The 20,619-nt window shown below is 39.8% G+C and overlaps 1 long non-coding RNA gene across 1 annotated transcript in view; it reads left to right on the top strand.

Moving 5' to 3' along the window:
- Positions 1–18,119, top strand: part of LOC144310655 (uncharacterized) — a 35,258-nt gene extending 17,139 nt beyond the window's left edge. The window contains exons 2-3 of the long non-coding RNA XR_013376301.1: positions 14,175–14,317; positions 17,061–18,119. This is a non-coding gene — a long non-coding RNA (uncharacterized LOC144310655). The remainder of the gene's footprint in view (positions 1–14,174; positions 14,318–17,060) is intronic.
- Positions 18,120–20,619: the final 2,500 nt, after the last annotated feature.

The following is a 20,619-nucleotide window of genomic DNA, read 5'->3' as shown; positions in this document are numbered from 1 at the left end:
TAGACTGTTCCAGAACTAACTACTGCCATTCTTTACCCCTTCCTCCATCTTCCTCAAGCAGCCCAGGGAGACTGAGACTGAAGATGAGGTGCCTCCACTGAGCAGGATATTGCCTGGGATCATGTCTGAGGGTCCTTCTGAATCTAATCGACTATAAAAAATTTATAAAGCACAGATCTTAGAATAACATAGCAGTAAAAACTTGTCAGAAGACTTTGTGAGGTGCTCTGCCACACACACTGTTAAGGCCAAAATAGCTGTTCAATATATTTTCCATGGCTTTTATAAAGAAATTCTTGGAAAATATTGCAAGCTGGCTTAGGGCTCCTCACTTATGTAACTCATATTTCTATGTCATTTCTCTCCATCTGAGGTTGAATAACTCTGAGGTTACAATTGTATTGCTCTTATGTGGTAAGACGGTTTAGCTTTTGAAATTATGCTTCTACTCAGGACTTTGGCAGTGAGTGGGTTCTACTCTTCCTTGAATAATGAATCCACAAAAAAGGAATTAGATTGGTCCTTGATTTGATCTCAACTCTTCCCAATAAATGTCATTTTATATGAAGGTGTTAACCCCCAAACAAAGCAGAATTCAGCCTTCTTTGGAACTCCATAATTGAAAGATTCAGAATTTGATGGCAGAATAAGTACTTTCTTTAAAAATATTCTTTATTGGCAGCAGAAGAAAATAGTCATTTAGGAAACAGAAAAGATCACGAGTTAAATTTGTTGAGTTGCCGAGGTGTTTAAAAATATGGTTTTCATTCCTTACCACCCAGAGAAATAAGACATATTATTTGACACATATTATTCTCATTTTCTACGTAAGAAAATGCCTTCAGGGAGTTAATAACTTGCTCAAGGTCATCAAGCTAGTGTACTGTGATTTGTCTAGGCTGCTTCTTAAGCCTTTTTTCTCTATACATGTCACGCTGCCTCCATAGTATAGGGTGATGATTTCTGCTTTGTTCTTTCTGAGAAATCAGAGTTCACTTCATCTGGCAGGTTTAGGAATGAGAGAGTACTACAGAAAAGAACTTTTACCACCACACTTAATATGATGCATTGTTTTTACTATTGAAGTACTAAGTGCATAGAACAAAGTAACAGTCCACTGTAGGAGCAAGAAGCATGTGCTTGGGAAATGGCACAGGATTTGGTCTCAGGGCACCTGGGCCCCAATTCCAGATCTGTCACTACTAGCTCCATGTCTTTAAACAAGGTGCATTACTGTCCCAAGCCTTGATTTCCTCATTGGAAGAATGGGGAAATGATGCCCATCTCACCATGCTTCCGTAGAAATTTCAATGTCCCAGGAGCTCAGAGAGGCACCTCTCGCTTCTAATTTCTATGTGTGGAGTCCATAAACAGATCATGAAAGGAGTAACTTAGGGGAAAGCTAGATCAAAGCCCATATGAGTAGTCTGAAGTTCCATCACTGAGCCAACGGGCCATGGCAAGCAAGGAAATGGAGGTAGGGTGTGCAGGCAAATAGGACAGATAAAAATGACATCTAATGAGAGAAGAGATCCACAAAGGGTGAAGTGGGGGGAAGGTCAAGTCTGGCATCAGGTCTGCTCTGAAAGGAAAGTGGCCGCCAGCAGTTCCTACATCTGCAGGAAGAGGTGTGCTGGCAAGTATATGGGAATCAGGAGGGAGGAAAAAAGGATTATATGATATTTCCAATGTAAGAGTGTGTGGCATTCTTAATTGTTCCTGTTATACATTTGGGTATAACTGGGAAGATAAACACTACATAGAATATAACATATGTATGAAAGTACTTTGTAAATGACAAGCATCATATACTTAAATGACTATTCTTCCTCTTTTATAAATGAGGATAAATATATTTCTATAGTTTCTAAAGTTAGTAAATGGCCGATTTAGGACTCCAGCCACTCTGAAAGCCATTGTTCTTTATCATCCAGTGCTGTTCTTCAGTAAAACCTATTTGAGTATATGAGTGTGATCTCACTGAGGAAACAAATACTAAAGGAGTGCCCAGCAGGCACTGAATTAGACACTGGGAATCAGTGACCTAAGATGTCATGCTTTGGGCCATGAGGGACCTCACAGGTTAGCATGGGAGACAGACTCATAAAAGAAGAAAAAAAAAAAGAAAAAAACAAAACAAAACAGAAGGAAGAAAGAAAGAAAGAAAGAAAAAATTCTCATGGGTTGAATACTCTGAGGAGCAAAGAGGAAGGAGGACTTGGGAGTTCATATTTTATCCAATTTACTGCATATCTATTGATCCCCATTATGTTCTGAGACCTGGGCTGAGTTGAGGAAACAGATAAATAAGACAAAATACAGGCCCTCAAATTTGTCCCCCCAAAAGGCGGCACCATTGCAGAAATTTGTTTGCTCATATTTAAATAAATACCTAGTCCTTCCATACAGAGACCACTAAATCCAATTTTGCTGCTGGGTCATTTTTGGGAGCTCTAATCTTGGCTTTTCTTGTATATATTACACCGTGTCCTCTTTCCCCCTACTTGTGCCTAGAGACCCATGTATCAGGCAAAGTCTTTTTATTTAACTAAGTAGTGATGAATAAAGGTGATATAGTGAAGAAACAGCTAAACTGAATGTGGGTAAGAAAATGATACTTCAAAAGTGGTTTCATCTAATATGAGATTTGAACTTTGGCCAGTTTTCGCACCTCAGCACCTTGACGGTATTGTATTTCTAGAAGGTAGAGAATATTAAACATTGTTAATGATTGATTGCATCTCAGCTTTCAAGTGTTACATCAAACAGACCTTTAAAGGGGGTAGTTTTATTCTCTTCAAGCACATCTACAGAACTTTTTAGTTATTAAAAACTAATGCTGTGGATTTACTACATTTAATCCAAATTTGATCTGAGAGTGAAATTCCTTTTTGGCAGCATCATCAATAATTTACTGTGTCGTGAGCTTTCCTTTTGAGGGCACAAAGTATTGGCTAGGGGAGTTCTTTCTGGCTGACACATTATAAAATAAAGCTGGCAAATGGATTGTATGGGAATTTGCCAATGCTATACCCATCTGAAGATTCCCAAGCGAATGAGTATGGCTTTCCTTTAAGCTGCCCTCCGAGACCTGGTGTGTACCACCAAACACACAGAATGGCCTAGAACTATGGAAATGTACACCTGGAATGGATATTAGTAGTCCTCTAGCCTACCCACTTTCCTAAATCAGAAATTGTTTTATTTGAAAACACCCTGAGACAGGTTCATCCAGGTTCAACTGAACTTAAAAGTTACACCATTTTTGGTTAGCTCTGAACACTAAACAGCTGATAGATGCCCCCCTCTTGGATGCTTCTTCCCCCATGGCTCTAGTTCTTTCCTCTGAGCCACAGTAAACTTAGCTGCCCCCCTTTTAGCACAAGTCTTGCAGATAAATGAAAAGTTTACTATCAGCACCTCTAAGTCTGCTAATTTTCAGGAAAACATTATTGAGTCCTTCAACTAAATGAACTGCTCTATACTGGGCTTTCTCTTCTTTATCAGAATCCTTTATATATTGTGAGGCACAAGCTAAATACTCAGATGTTCACTTGATTTCAACACATTGCTGACCAGTTGAATATTCAGTGATTGTGAATGTGATGAATCTCATGTTCTGCCTCCGACCTGTTCCTTACTAGTGGCTGTCTGGCATGCTACATTGAGGAAGGTTCTAATGCTTTATCTGTGATCTAAGATTGCCTCTGGGCTCTGCAATGTCTGCCATGGGCACCTGAAGTGAGAGTGGTGGCTGGCTTGCTGACACCTTAGATTGAAGGACCCACCGAATAAACATCTTTCCAAGCTTCCCCATGGAGTTAGTGAAAGCAAAAACTAAAAAAGCCTTGTCACTCATGTTTTCTTAAATGTAGCATATGCCAGGTGCATCCTCTCCTGTGACCAGCACTCTCTCCATAGCCCAGTAACCTCCCTCTCCCCTGTCCTTTCAGAAATTAGAGGGGTGTGATGACCTCTAGGTCTGGATTAGCAGGGAGAGAGGGCACGCCAGGCAGAAGCTATAGCCAATTACAACTCCAGTCCCCAAGACTTTCACCAACCCAGATTGGTTCTCTTAACCCTGACCTTAACTGTAAATAGGGCTTTCATTAAAACCCTCTTCAATTCCTTCTTTGAGAGTGATTTGCATTTTCCTGCCAAGGCCCTGACTGATACCACTGACCCAGGGCAAACATATCTCTGTTGTTCTTCTATGATTTACAAGGCAAACTTAGGTCTCAATGACATTTAGACTGGATATTAAAGAGAGGCTGCCCCATTCTTTGGTGGGATCAATCACCAAGGCACAACTCAATTCATTTTGTTGGGAATAACCTCTAAGGAAAGATAATTTCCTAGATTTAAGACCATATAGAACCTTGGGGCGTTCTCAGACTGTAGGATTATTGAGAGGAATACCTTCTTTTGATAATCAGCCAAATTTGATTTATTAACCTATTTTATTTGTGTCAAAATAGAGCCTCCATTTCTTGGCAACATAAGTGTTAATTATAGAGTTCACCATCTAGGTATATGTATGTATGCATCCCCCCTCAAAAAAAAAAAAAAGCTCATGGTATGAATATGGCAAAGTTTATTATTTAAACCACCTATTTAAACTATTTCTTAAATTCTAAAAGCATAAAAAGGAAGTAGCCCATTAATTTCCCAGCAATGTTCTTTTATAGCCACTGGACTTTCATAGAATATAATTTGCTAACTTTGTGAGATGTTTCTAAATTTCCTTCTATCTGAGTCTTCTAAACACACAGGCCATGATGGCTGGAATGCTCTTTTATGCTTTCTATTTCTTTACTACAAGTGTAATAGCTATTCTCTCATAAGTTATTATGTATGTACAATATAATGATATCACTCAGACATATGTGTAGGAAACATATATCACTCAAGGATTTTTAAAGATCTTTTAACAGGGAATTCAGGGCTTTCTAAAGTATTAAAAGGGCTGGAAGTGTGGACAGTAGCTGTATATCTAGAAATGCCCCAGAGCATCACAAGAATCACACTTCTTCCCCCACACCCCAGAGCTGCTATTTCTGCGCAGTCAAAAAAGTGAGGAATGTGGAACTAGCTACTGAAACAACTGAGTTCAAGAACATACCTCAGTGGCTGCAATCCAAGGAAGCTCCCGTTGCTGTCACCACCTTGACCTCCAGAAATGTGTTAATTGGGCAAAGGGACACTGAGTCTGCTCAGTGCTTTAATAATCTTGATAGTCAAGCCTAAGTCAAGTTGCTGGAATGACACTGTAGGAAAAACTGCTCACATCTCAGGCCTGGTGATGACCTCCATCTTACTCCCCCTTTAAAATCTCTTGTGAGTACATGTGATTTGCAAGTCCTCCTTTGATGCTGAACCTTTGCCACACAGGAATCTGGAAAGAGTGGTTTTTCATTTAGCTTTCAGCAGTGCAGGGAAATATGGTATGTTGAAAGGAGGTAGGACTGGACATTGCATGCTAATCAAGTCTGCCTGCCCCAGCAACAGAGGAAAAACTGAGCTTTGGAGGCAAACAGACCTAAGTGTACTATTTACTAACTGTGTAACCTTAGTGAAATTGCGTATCTAATCTCAGCATCCATTTCCTTCTCTCATAAATAGTCTAAAGAATTATACATAACTCTGAATTATTGGGAAGACCAAACTTGATAGATATGTATGTAAGAGTTCGCAAACTGGGTGCCAAGTTACCTTAGGGTAACCAGAGCAGTTATAGGGGCATTTCAGGATTTCTCAGATTTTCAAAGGAAACACAGTGATCCTTGGCATCTATTGGACTCCAAATTACTAGTCTGAAGTAATTCACTGTCTCAACATTATGTTACATTTTGTTTGACAATGTCATATCTCTTTGAAAATGCAGTTTCAGGGCACCTGGGTGGCTCAGTTGATTAGGCATTTCATCTACCTTTGGCTCAGTTCATGATCCCAGTGTCCTGGGATAGAGCCTTGTATTGGACTCCCTGCTCAGTGAGGAGTCGGCTTCTCTCTCTCTTCCCTGCTCATGCTCTCTCCCAATATCTATTGCTATCTCCACCTCTCTCAAAAAAATAAATAAAATCTTAAAAAAAGAAAAGAAAATGCATTTTTAGCAGTAACTGTGGTGCCAAGCTTGTGATGTACAAAAACTGATGTGAGTGTCCACATCAGTTTGCAGCATCCAAAATGATTCTAAGGTCTGAGAAAGGGAGCAACGCCCAGTAGGCACACAAACTCCATGAGTAAGTATTATGGTCTGAATTGTGTACCCCCTGCCCCAAACTCATATGTGGAAGCCTTAACCCCTAGTACCTTACAATGTGACTGTATTTGGAAATAGCATCTTTAAAGAGGCAAGTGAGTTAAAATTAGGCCCATATGGTGGGCCCCAACCCAATCTGACCAGTGTCCTTATAAGAAGAGTAAATTGGGGCACAGAGAGGGGCAGCAGGGATGCATGCGCAAAAAGGAAAGCCCATAGAGGACATGGCAAGAAGGCAGCCATCTGCAAGCTGAGGAGAGATGCCTCAGCAGAAACCAAACCTGCCAACATCTTGAACTCAGCCACAAAAGTTTCATCTTATCACAACCTAGAAGAGAAGGGACCAGCCAAGAAAGGAAAGATGAAATATAGGAGCCAATTGTGAAGGTGGGAGAAGTGAGAAGAGAATGAGACCCTAAAGAGATCAACAGAAAGTCAGGCAGTCATCAGATTGCCGGATTCCATATCGCTGCCTTGCGTCAGCTGTGGTCAACTGGTGTGCTAGTATAAGCTTTGCCATTCATCAGCAAGTCATCTCTATCCTTACCTGGATCATGAAATGTGTTATTCGGCTTCTCTAGGAGACGAAGCTGCACTATCCAGCTCAGGGTGCCATACCCATGCCTAGCCTCTGCCATGGAATCAGAATTCCTGCTGGGTATGCCTTGGCTCCTTCAAGAAGTACTGAATAAAGAAGAAAAACACTCCTTGTCTCCAACCACAGTAATCACGGTGTAAGGAGAAGGGAGAGTAGGGCCCTTGGATGTTTTCATAGAACTATTATAAAATCCCTTTGGTAGTGTCTCATCGTCATTAAATTTCTAAATAGAATCTGGCCAAGCACCTGTTGCCTGTGAGTGTGTGTGTGTGTGTGTGTGTGTGTGTATAAAATATACATATCAATCTACTAAAGTGGGACCTTGGTAAAAATTCTCAATGTGGATCATCAACAGAAAGGCTGGACCTACATGATTTGTACTACATTTCAAGGCAGTGTTACCTTTTCCTTTTTGTTCACCTTTACTGAGTGCTTACTATGTATCAGGTACTTGTCTAGATACTTCATACATAGTAGCCCTTCTAAAAATCACACTGATCTTAAGAGGTTGGCACTCTTAATCTCATTGTTTTCAGATGAGAAAAACTGATGCAGAGCAGGGTTAGTGACTTCTTCAGAGGTGCCCGGATAGTAAAAGGTGGAGTAGCCAGGATACGAGTGCAAGCAACCTGATTGATAGAACCCTGTGCTCCCCCTATCATTCTGGACTGCACCCATGCAGGCAAGCCTCCATCAGCCCCTTCCCTCCCTTCTCCTTCACACAGGACTTGATGATTCTGACACAAAAAGGCCCTGTATTTGCTCTTGTGCAGAGAGTCACACAGAGAGCCGTGCCCCAGGCAGGGAGATGAATTAGGAGACCGTTGCAAAACCCAGGTGACAGATTTAGGAATTGGCCAAAGGAAAAGTACCAGGTTTTCTCCCAGAAAACTGAAGGCCTCAGAAATGACCAAACGTCACTCTTCCTTGGAATCTTCCTCTCCCTATCTTAATATTCCTGCTGGTACTGCTGATTCTGGAGCAGTGACTTCATGGCCATTTTGGAATCAGTTGGGAATGTTCTCCTGGGCCCTTCTCAGCTCCGTAGCCTTCTACAGTAACTCCCCATTTTTCAATAGATTTTCATTTTCCTCTTTTGCAGCTCGTCTCCCTCACCAGTTATTACTTGACCTTTCATCTTCTGAAGCCCGACTAGCATGCAGGCAGCTTCCTTGGAATTTTTAGCTGACAGATGTGATCTAAAGTTCCCTGCAGTTGCCTGAAAATAAAGGAATCAGAACACAAAATCTTCCCTGGTCTTTAAGGAAAGGATGATAAAATAAGTGTTGGGGGAGGTGGTAATGAGAAGACCATACCTACTCCTGGTTTCCATCTGCACACACTCACCGTGCCTCTCGAGGAGAACTCCTAGCGGCTGTGGAATCTTGTATCCAAGTAGGTTTTTGAATTTGAGATTCCGTGTGGACCAAGTTGCACGTGGCCAGAATTTCTGCAAGAAAGGATTGGAACATTCTGTTTTGCCATGTCATCGTTTGTAAAGGAGAGTGATTATTTTATGAATTTTTGAAATAGTAGAAAGAGAACTCACTGGACTTGTCAGTAACCTGAGTTTGGAATTTTATCCCAGCGCTCAGTAGATATGTGGGGTAATAATCCACACATCACAGGGGTTTTCATAAAGTAATCATGAAACACAAAGCCATTTTGGTGTCCCTGCACAGTACTTCATGGAAACTACCTTCGTCAAGGTTACCTGTGATGCTCATGATGTGAAATCCAGTGACACCTTTATGTTTTCACCTGACTCAACCTATTAGCTGCATTTAACACAGTAGATCCTCCGCCCCTTTTGCCCTTACAAGCGGCTGCTTTTCTTCTCTGGCTCTTCAGTCGGCTTCGTCCTTGTCTCATCCCTTGTCTGATGGAAATGTTGGTGATCTCATTCATAGACTTCACCAGCTCTTCTTTCTCTACGCTCCCTCCCAAGTGATCTCACTTGATGCTTCCTGTAGTATGTTCCACAGACATCTTAGACTTCACATGCATGTGCCAGATATTTATTGGTTGATTATTAACCCTGTGTTTGCTCTCTCATGTTCTCCTGGGACTGCGAGGACTGGAAGCCTGCAAATGACAACTCCCAGACTCTAAAATCTGCTGGATTTGTATCGGATGCTGCCAATAAAAGGCATTACATGGCGATGAGGAAGGGAATGCAATTAAAAACACTTGCACTCCTGGCAGCATCTCTGGCCACGGTGACCTTGATGCCTTCTGCTCAGTGGCAGCTGCCAGGATTCCAGCAGTTTCTGTAATGACAGTTTATGCTCCTTCAGTAGTAGAGGTTGCTGCAGCGTTTGAGAGAGCAATGAGGGCCCCTGCGAGGCAGTGAGAACTGGTGGTTTCCTCACTTTCAGTGGGTGAGTGTGGCTGATGAGCTCCTGCCTGCTGGGAGCAGCTGTTTCCCCATCCCTATGCAATACTCCATCCCTTCTGCTCTCCAGTCCCTTTCAATGCCATTAGTACAGCCAACTTAGCTGTTAGTCATGGCAGGCAACGTACCTTGAGCCCACAACAGTTTTAGGGGCTCTGAAAATGTTTTAATTATCATTTTTTAATCAGAAAGAAGAAAAAAATGGAGGAAAGAACCCATAAAAAGTGAAAGTACCTACTTAAACTGCAAAGGTTTTAATGCAACTATGACCTGTGCCACCATTTTCCAGCAACAAATTCCTCTTTGGGTGAAAAACTAGTAGTTTCTGCCCTCCTCATATGGACACTGGCTAAGCATTATTATGCTTAAATAATACTCTTGATTCTTGTCACTGAAGCCCCTGTCCTTCTCTATCTCTCTCTCTATCTGGGAATGGTGCCATCATTCACCAAAACCTCAGAGATCCATTATTCTTAAGTCTCCACATCTAAAACATCACCAAATTTTTCTGTCCATTCAATGAATACAACATATCTCAACTCCGCCCACTGGTCTCCACTTTTACTGGTACCAGCTAGACCAAGTCTCTGTCAGGGCTTTCTTCTTGGCCTTAAAATGAAACAAGACCATGTTAGCATGCCGCACAAGGCCCTGGGTCTGGACCCTGCCTCCTCTCCCAGTCTGTTTTTGTGCTCCACAACCCTGGCTTATGTGCCCAGTGTGACAGATGAGTACATTAATGGCCCCAGCCTTCATGCCTCCCTATTCCCATGTCTCTCAGTAGTACATTCCCACACTGACTGTGAGCTACTGTCCTTCACATCTTTATGCAGGAGTGACCTCACAGGTAACGACCTAAAATTGCCCCCACCTCCCCCCCTACCTGCTCTTACACTGTTGGAGACACGGCAGACCTGGTTTCAAGGGCTGCCTCCACTATTCTGTAGCTCTGTGACCTCCTAACCTCTGAGATCTATTTTCCTAATATGCAAAATGGGAATAATAACTACCTTGTAGGGCACCATGAGAATTTAGTGGAATAAAAAGACATAATGCTAATTCATGATAGGTCCTTAGCAATAGTCATGTTCCCTTGTGAAAATGTCACCAGCAAGGTTTTAAAATCAACTTTTGTTTTTGATTTAGGAGTCTACCCACTTACCAAGCAGTCAATAAGACAGAAACAACTTTGAGGAATAAAAATATCTTTGTTACTCTGCCTCAGAAAGTGTTTTATAATTGTAGTGAGCACTGAGAATCTTGGGGTGCACTACACCCAAATGTCTTGGTATTAAATATAGGGCTGTGCCTGTGTATGTAGTATACCAGGGACCCAGGAGACAAATAACATTGAATTCCTCACATGAGTGTGTTTTACGAGTGTTTTCCTGAGGATCATAGTGGAGGCATTTATGGCTACAGAAAAAGAGACTTTTCAAGAATCATTTCATGGGACCAGAGATACCAAAGTGGTTAAGGGCCCTCTACATAGTACATCTTTTGGAAAGCTTGGCATCACTGCCCCTCTGCTTCCCCCAGGTCATCTTCCCTCTCTTTTTTCCCTGAGGTGCTGTGAGATATAAAAAAAACAGGTGAGGCTGATTGCAACCTCTTCTGCTACTGAAAGATTCCACTCCTTAACACCAAAAAAATTTAAAAAGGGATAAAAACTGCCTACACAGGGTTTTTCCCCTGGACAGCCCTGTCATTTACGACACACAGGGCTCAGCCCTTGGCTGCCATAAGCACTGAGAAAACTGTTGAACTCTTTCCTCTGTATTTTGTATTTCTCAATATTACAGCTGCCACTGAGATTTATGTGCTTCACCAGAAAGAATGGACAAAGAAATCCATGCTTCTGAAGGAATAGGATTGCGTTCTAAAGGAGAAATCAAAGCAAAGAGTAGATTTGAGTTTGAGTAGAGCCCCACCTCCCACATCCCTAGAAGGAGTATGGTAACCTCAAAGGCAGAAATGCCAAATACATTCTCTTGCTAACAGTTGAGTTTTCTTTAACATCTCTGTGTTTACCTCTCTTACTGTGTTTACCTCTTACTACACAACATACTTTCTTTTAGCAATTGGTATGAGGGGAATTCCTTTTATATAATAAAATTAGTGGGTTCCACTATCTATCACTATCATTACTCACCTGCCATCCCAAAAATAAGGAGAAATGGAACATTCAAGAAAGTCATGGAAAAACACTATTTCTCAAGATTTATTTTCTGAAGCATTAGATACACAACATATTAATATGTATTCTGAGATAAAAGATCCTGTGGTCAAGTGAGGTTGGAAAATGCTTCTTTAGTTAAGACTAAATGAATCTCTTTTCTGCAGAACTTGTTAAAACCTTTATCTATTAATATGTATTGTGAACCTCCAAGACTAGGATATGGTATGTAAAAAAATTGATAAGAACACTATTCATATCTTATGGGAACAAAATGGAAAAACAGTTAAAAAATAAACAAAGTTCCTGTTTTCAAGTCAGTTGTTCCCTAATGGGGAGATAATCTCATAAATAGACTATTAAAATCAACTAATTAAAGCATAATAATTAAGGTAAATACAGAGAGGACTGTGGAAGCTCAGTAAGAGGAAATTAACCAATAGGTAGAACCAGAGCTCCCTGGAGGAGGTGACCCTGAAGGCTTCATTCCAATCCCACCTACATCGGCCCACGATTTCTGATTATCTACACAGAGTAAAACAATCCTGCATATAGCTTTTCTATGTCAGTATTTATGTGCATTTGCCTTTTGTTGTTTTGGAAGCCAAATAGATCTAGATTCAAACCTCAAATCTGCCTCTTATTACCTCACCTCTGTGATCTTGAGGAACTACCCTAACCTCATCTGTTTTTCTGAATTGTCATAAGAATTAGAGATCATATAAGTAAAGCACTAACAGAGTGCCTGAAATGTGACAGGTTCAAACATTTAGACAACTATCACTTTCATTAGGTTTTAAGATTATAATGGATTTACAGATACCTAATCTATGCATTCACTGGGTGTATACAAATCCCATTCTATGTTTATATTATAGCTTCTGTTTGAAACTCTGCTTAAATTCAATTTTATTTAATAAGCTCTCAGACTCTGAAAGACTATAGTGCTACATCTGGTATATATACAAAATGAATTAACCACAGATCTTGTCCTGCATCAAAAGTTTCCAGTTCAATGTTCAGAGTTGGGTAAAGTTAGAAAAATAAGAGCATAACAATAGGCACAATAGGTGTGGGAGTCGATAGGCACTAAATAAGAGACACAGCAAAGACGGTGTGGGAGAGATCACTTCTCTTTGGCAGATGAGGGATGTCTTCCTAAAGCAGGGCCTTAATGTATGAGTCATATATGGACATAAGAGATTAGCAAAGGAAGAAATCCAGAAGAAAACAGAAGCAGGAAAGTACTAATTTGCCCATTTGGCCAACTTATGTAGCTACTGTGGGTGATACATGGAATATGAACCCAGAAAGATAAACCATCAACAGATTATAAAGGGCCAGACTTCATGTTTGTCAATGTGTCACACTGAACAGCTCTATAAGACACAACAAACATCATTTAAAAATATAGTTGAGTTGACAAGAAAGGAAAGTCTGTAGGAATCCCCAAACTCTGGAAACTTCCCCAAACAAGCTCATGAGCTGACCCTGTTTCTAACAAGGTCTTGACTTTGATATGCCTAAGCAGACAATTAATGAGACAGCTCTGAGTGTTGAGGATAGATGGTTGCATACCTGATATCTACCCACAAAGTAAGAGCCCCTCAAGGGTTATGGAAATAAAATATAGGGCTTCAAGGAATCTATCTACTGATAGAGGAATTCATAAATAAGATCTGTGCATCAGCCTGGACATAAAAACAAAATCATCATCTCTGGTGATTTCTTACCAACAATCTGCTATGCGTGAGTTTGGAGGTTGAATAAATACTGCAGGAGAGATCTGGAGAACTACAAGCTGAGAAATTAACAGAAAAGGAATTCCAGACAGCTATTATTTTGGTAGCTCCAGGGAGAAGAAAGCACAAAACCATTCTGGCAGGACTTACCATCAAACAAGTTTACAAAATATTTTTCAAGCTGAAGCCCCACCGAAGATTAGCTCACAAGGAAAATTACATAATTTGTGAAGGAATAATCCTTAGGGAGAGATAGAAGACCAATAAACAACAGAAGTAGACCTCCAAGAACTTCAGGTAATAGAAACTCTGAAGTGAGTATATTTAAAATGATTAAAAACATTTAAAAAGGAACTTCATATATTTTCAAGACAACATTGAAAATGTATCTGAAAAAAATATATAAATGAAAAATAGTTATTGATATTGAAATCAATATGTAGCATAAATAGTAACCTAGAATAAGCTGAAGAAAAATTAGTAAACTGCAAACTAGACCCAAAGAAATGACTAAGAATATTGTTGTTGTTGTTGTTGTTGTTTTTTAAGATTTTATTTATTTATTCATGAGAGACAGAGAGAGAAAGAGAGGCAGAGACACAGGCAGAGGGAGAAGCAGGATCCCTGCAGGGAACCCTATGTGGGACTCGAGCCCAGGTCTCCAGGGTCATGCAAGACTCCTAACTCTGGGAAACGAACTAGGGGGGTGGAAGGGGAGGTGGGCGGGGGGTGGGGGTGACTGGGGGACGGGCACTGAGGGGGGCACTTGACAGGATGAGCACTGGGTGTTATTCTGTATGTTGGCAAATTGAACACCAATAAAAAATAAATTTATATAAGAAAAGAAATTTAAGAGACATAGCAGATGGAATGCAAAATGGCAAACAGAAATGGCAAATGAAAGTAATGGCTGGAAGCTGATAACTACAATCATTCTGTGTTTCTTCCTAACTACACTCACCACCATGACCGAAATCCAACCCAACTTTATCTTTCACCAGGATTATTTCCATAGCCTCCTGCCTGACCTTCCTCCTGCTACCCTTGCCTGGTCTGCTCTCAACATCTGAACCTGAAAAACATAGAAGTTGGATCATATCATGGTGATCTGCTTACCTTCTCCTGGCTTTCAATCCCATTAAGGGTAAAAATACTGGCCTGTACAACCCAGTTTGACATGCTCTGTTCACTCTTCGAATGTGTCCTCCTTCAAGCCTCTGCTTTGTCTGCTCTGCTCCAGCCATACCTCCCTCCTTGCTCTAATTCAAATGCTTTGGTCAAGTTTCCCTCACAGAACCTTGACCTTGTGGTTTCCTCTGGCTGGATGCTCTTCCATCAAATATCTGCACAGTGCTTTCCTTCCCCTCCCTAGGGTCTTTGCATAGATATCACCTTGTGTGTGAGGCATGGCTTCATAATTCCATTTAAAATCACAAAGTCCCCTCCCTACCCCTAGCCCTCCTCATTCCCATTTCTTACTCATTTGTCTATAGCTAATCACTTATAAAATGTATTTATGTATTTATTCATTTATTTCTGTCCCCTGTCTTCTACTAGCCAATCCAAGAATATAAACTTGTGAGTGATAGTGTCAACACTGGTGAAAATTGGCTAACACAACAATAGCAGAAAAAAAATCACAACTTTGAATTGCTATATTACAAAAGAAACCTGAATATATGAATATTAAACTCAACAAATTAGAAAATTTTAAAAAGTGTAAACCCATAAGAAGAAATGAACGGTGTAAGAACAAACGTAAAAAAATAAATAAATAAATAAATAAAAATAAATAAATAAAAATTAAAAAAAATAAAAAAAAAAAGAACAAACGTAAAAGCATAGAAAACAAAGCTATATTATAGAGGATTGTTAAAATTAAAACCATTATTCATTTTTAAAACATAAATTCAAGAGTAAAACCTCCAGAGAAGTTAATTAAGAAACAAAGGAAGCAGGCAATGTTCATAATAGGCCTTAAGAGTTAAGAAGTGGCCTGACCTATAAAAGTAAGAGAAATGAAAAATATTAAAGCACTTCCATGGACAACTTTACATCAAAAAATTTGAAAACTTAGAAGAAACAGATGATCTCCTACATGAATATAACTTATTGCAACTGACACAAGAAGAAATAGAGCAAAAACTAAAACTAAAACCCCGAATAAATTGATCAAAGGAGATAGGGTGAATTATAACATATACACGGAGAAGGGCTGAGAATAGTAGCTCTTTACTTGGAAAGAAAAAAATACAAACGTATTTCTCTCACACCACATGCAAACATTGATTTCAGTTTGCTATATAAAAGATAACATTTATGTGCATTTTAAAACCTGAAAAATGCCATGAATTGTTTCTGGATATATTTCATATATAGCAGAAGTATAAAAAACATATGTGGGAACGATGTATATCAAAATCAGACTCTGCTCACTTCCAAGAAGGGAAGTAAGGGAATGAAAAGGAGAGTATCTAAGGACTTGTGTACCTAGATATAATTTTTGGTGTCAATTTTAAACAAATTTGATGCAATTATAGCAAAAAGTTAATTTTTGACAAAGGCTAGGTTGTGCATACATGGATGCTTATTATATTATCTATTGCATTTTTTAGGATCTTAAATACGTCACTATTTAGAAATGAAGCCTATGCCAAAAAATCTTTTTTGGTAAGCAGTAACTTTTGAAGGTCTTTAACAGGAAATCTGACCATTTAGTACCTCAACATGTCATCACAGAAAGCTGAGTGCTCTTTCATCTTGTAGAATGGATCTCAATAGTCCTTGATTCAAATAAAAATCCAGAATGAACAGGTACAGACAAGGTTGGTCTCACTAAGCCAGACATGCAACAAAGATGCTTTATTGAGAAGCTTTCTGAAGAGAATAATATCAAACTGTTTATTTTGTCTATATGTCAAGGCACCCAAAGACAACCACACAACATTGTGAAATCTTTGGAAAATAACCAATATAAACTGGTGGTGTTTGAAGCTGGGAGAGTGAACTTCTCCGTGAAAAGGTTTTGAGACTGCACAACACCTTTGTGATTTGTTATAATCAAGCAGCAGCAAAGCAAAATGCTTCTGCCAAGTGCAACTTATGAAAAAGATTGGGGGTAGAAAGAATCATTTAAAAACTATGTGTATTTATATCTCTGCTTGCCACAGCTTATAAAAAAACCTCCTCTGTAGGACTCCATTATTGATGTTTTATGTTTTTCAATTTCTCTGTGCAATATGTAATTATTTCAACCTCTTCCCCTTTGTGTGGTGTATTGGTGGGCTAGAATTCAGAAGGGTTTCTTTCTGAGAACTCCAATAGTCTCAAGATAGCAATCTTCCCCACTCAGCTCATCTTCTCTGATCTAAATAATTCTAGTTCTTGAATGCCCCAATGACTTGAATAGGATGAAGGATTCAAGACATAGTGTTCCCATAAAGTATTTAATCTCAAAGAAAAGCAAGCTCATTCCCTCAAGGAAAAAGAAACCTAATGCTAAATATGAGTTGCTTTTCATTTCTCTGTTCTCCTTCCCCCACTTTGGAGACTGTTTTTATCTAGATAAAGGAACAAAATGGCCAGAGACATTATCTAGATAATTTAATTCTAGTATATTTTGCCAAAGATTGAATGAACAAGGCAAAAGTAAGGATTTTAAAATGTGGAGCTATTAAATAGCTGCTGCCTTGATGCTTAGAAGCAGTCAGAAAAGATTGGGAGTCTATCTTTAAGGGATGAGAAGTTAAAGATGGACAATAAAATGAGGTCAAAAGAAAAAGAATGAAACTTTTCTGAATGCTGTGTTCCAGATACTCTATGTAAATCATCTATGTGACATCTCGCACTCTCTCCAGGGAGTATTTATTGTGTTCTTCATGTCACAGATGGATGACAAGCCGACTCTAACAGGTGGACTAATGAGTCTGAGACCAAGTGGGAGGCATGGAGGTGCATCATCCAGATCTCCAGTACAGAAAACCTGCTGTACAGAGCAGATGACAATGCTGCTGTGTCTTCTGATGGAGCCTGGCATTTACACTGAGGCCGCCCTTCACCCAGCCTGTTCCCAGGCAGTGACCAGGCACAGCAGTGCCACAAGAGCCTGTACCCTGTTGCCCAATGTGAGATTTCTCCAGCTTCTGCTCTAAGACTCTGCATTGGCCAGGCTAGGGTTTTCTCAGAACTGTACTCAGATCGGCAGAGATTCTTCCTACCGGATGCTCCTTTCTTCCCACTTTGCTTTCACTGTGTTGGAGCTGCCTCACCTTCCCTCTCCTGTTCCCTCCTTCTTTATCCTTGGTATCATTCTCCCCAGCAAGGGTCTTGTCTTGTACAACCTGTCTGTCTTGTCATCTTCTCCTCAAAGGACCTTACCCTGACACAGACCACGTAACTAATAACTATCATAATTAGACCTTGATGCCAAAGGCAATGCTCTTTCAGTATTGACATTAACTACTAATGGTACTAATAAGGACACTACTACTAATAATTAACAGTGTATAAATACCCTTGTTGAGTATTTACTGTGAACTAGGTATTGTGCTTGGACTTCCACGCATTCTCTTGTTCAGTTTTCACAACAATCTATAATAAGATAGATAGTCTTTGCGTTTTACAGATGATAGACAAAGGCTTAGAAATGTTATTAACTCACCTGCATAACTATCTAGTAGCATAACCAGAATTTGCCCTTGGGTCTGTATGGCTCAAAAATCCAAGTTCTTAACCCCTCTGTACATTTTGTAGACACAACTGCTTACCATATACCATTCTACCTCCTTCCAACTTGCATTACTTTGCATGTTTTTGGCTCTGATTTGATGGGTATTTTTCCACTTGAAGTGAGAATAAGCAAAAGACATTTATAAAACACCAACTTCATGCCCAGGTTTTTTTTTTATATATATATAACCTGAGGATTCAATAAAAAGAAAGGGCTATTTCCTGCATCCAAAGTAATCATTATTAATCTGTGACATTATTAACAATTTAAATGAAAGGAAAGTATTGACACCTCTAAAATGACCATCCAAGAAGCTAGACAATTATATGGTCGTTTTTAAATGACACTAACTGCTTTTTGGAATAATGTAACATAAAAATGAACAAACGTCAAAAGCTATGAAATTTCAAAATAGCAAAGAGATCCTATTTAGCTGTAAAAAAAAAAGAACTAGGTCTCCAAGGTTCAATAACATTTGGAAAGGTAGAAAGTGGGAGATACCAAATTTGCTAGCTGGAGGAAAAAAGTCAATCCTTCAAATAATGACAGGGTCAGGGAGAAACATAATTAGTAAATTCTCACTTGGCATCACTTAAAACCTTTCCTCCTAGAGAATAGAGTGGAATGTATTATAATGGGAATAATATGCACTTGGCTGTCAGACAGATTTGAAACCTCCAAGACTGTCAGCAAGAACTGGTTAAACAACAAAACAGTGAACCAGGGCAACCAGGAGGATGGTTAATGCTGCTACATGGGAAATGTAATCTTGTGCAGGTATCTCCCCAATGGGGGAGTCGGTTTTGATTTTGGACCTCATTCAGGAACTTACCCTTCCTAACTCAAGGAGTCTTAAAATGCTTTCTCCTGAAAAACAAAAAGACAGAAAACCACACACTAAACCCTAAAGAAAAATGATGAGGCCACTGGCCTTGAGTATACAGACTACCAAAAAGCTGTCGGATTTGCACTAAGAATCAAGCCTCACTAGTTAGTAACTTTCCACCTACCTGTCCCCTGTTAGCAATTTGGAAGCAAGCAAAGCCTCATTAGTTCTTTAAAGAAGCTTAAATGTTTGAAACAAACACTAAAATGAGCATGAGCCAAGGGTACAAATTTTTTGTAAAAATAGCACGAAGAGCTATTTTTAATAGCTATTAAATAATCAGTACCTTAGAATGCAGTTGTCTTAGGTCCACAATTCTGGAAAGATTCAGGAAGAGATCCATAGAATTTGGATGATGTAGTAAATGAGGAGTTGAGACCAGACCATTAGGCTTAGCTAGTTAAGGCCATCCTCCTCAAAGAGAAGGAAGAAACCTGCCACATATCATTCGCCTCCCTGTAGCCAAGTGCAGCATGAGATGCACACCCCATTAAGCTTTCTGGGTAGGGTCATCCCAAGTATCCGCCCTGGCATGCTGAATGACCCCAACTGAGTGAGCTTCTGAGGAGGCAAAGTGAGAATACCTGGATGGGAGGGAGATAGAAAGTCTTACTTTTCCCTTTTCATTGGAACTTGTTCCCAAGATGATTAATATGGTACATCATTTTCATAATAAGTAGCAAACAGATAGATGAGCTAAAATGAGAAGAGTGTGATGCTAACTGTGGGAAGGTGTGGTTAGCAAGTTTGGAAAAGGCCAGATCACACAGGGTCTCATGGGCTGTGAGAAGGAATCAAGTCCATAAGCTATAAATATGGGAAGACATGCAAAAATTCTAAGAAGGGAGGTGACAGATCGAATTTCTGTTTCCAGAAGATTTTTCAGACTGCAGTGTGCAGAGCAGGTCATAGTAAGATTGGATATCTGTGTAACGACAGCAAAGTTATAACAATAGTTCAAACAAGAAATTTGGTGTTAGTGTGAGTGGAAGGAGAATGGGTTGATTGAACAGCAAGTGAGAGTTGCAATTGATAGAATTTGCAGGATGGGCACGATGTTGGGTAAGGGAGAGGGAAAATGTTGGAGATGGTTCCTAGCTTTCTGACCCGCATACCTGGATGGGTGGTGGTGAAGGGAGCACAGGAAGGGGAGAAAGGGAAAGATCACAGATTGGCTTTTCTGTGTGAGTTGACACATAAGAAAAGTAGAAGGTGGATGTGTGACCTGGAGCTCAGAGGAGTCTCCTGGACTGAGACTGAATGATAAAATGGAGTTTACAGAAGTGTCGAGGAAGGAAAGAACAGTTATTCTCTCAACATCACTTGAATTCTCTTCTCCTTGATCTTTGACCAAATCTGTTATCAGTTCTCATTTAAGGTAATATCATTGTTTTTGGGTTTTTTTTGTACCCCTCTAGACTGCAAGATGGTGGAGGGCAAGTCTCTTTTACTTATTTAAATGTACCGTGCCTAGCAGAGTGTTTAGTATAGAGTGAGGGCAAATAAATAATAGATTAGCAGTGGCATGAATGAAGAGGATGAGAACAGAATAAACCAGGGATTGAGATCCAGGAAATCTGGTGTCTGGTTTTGTTCTGTGTGACCACTGGTAACTCACCTGATTATTTTATAGCTCAGTTTTCTTATTTATTTAACTTAATCTGCTTGATACATTGTATGACATGTGCTTAGTAAATAAATAAAGCAGAGTCTCCCTAACATCATAGGATAAAGGGGTCCAAGATCTACTGGATACCTAATATGTGCTACTACTCTGATCTTGGTGCATATGTTCATACACAGACACACACACGCACAATCTCAGTGTTAA

Source organism: Canis aureus, chromosome 3, assembly GCF_053574225.1.
Source record: "Canis aureus isolate CA01 chromosome 3, VMU_Caureus_v.1.0, whole genome shotgun sequence".
Lineage (NCBI taxonomy): Eukaryota > Metazoa > Chordata > Mammalia > Carnivora > Canidae > Canis > Canis aureus.
Note: the sequence above shows the minus strand (reverse complement) of the source record. Positions and strands in the feature narration are given on the sequence as shown.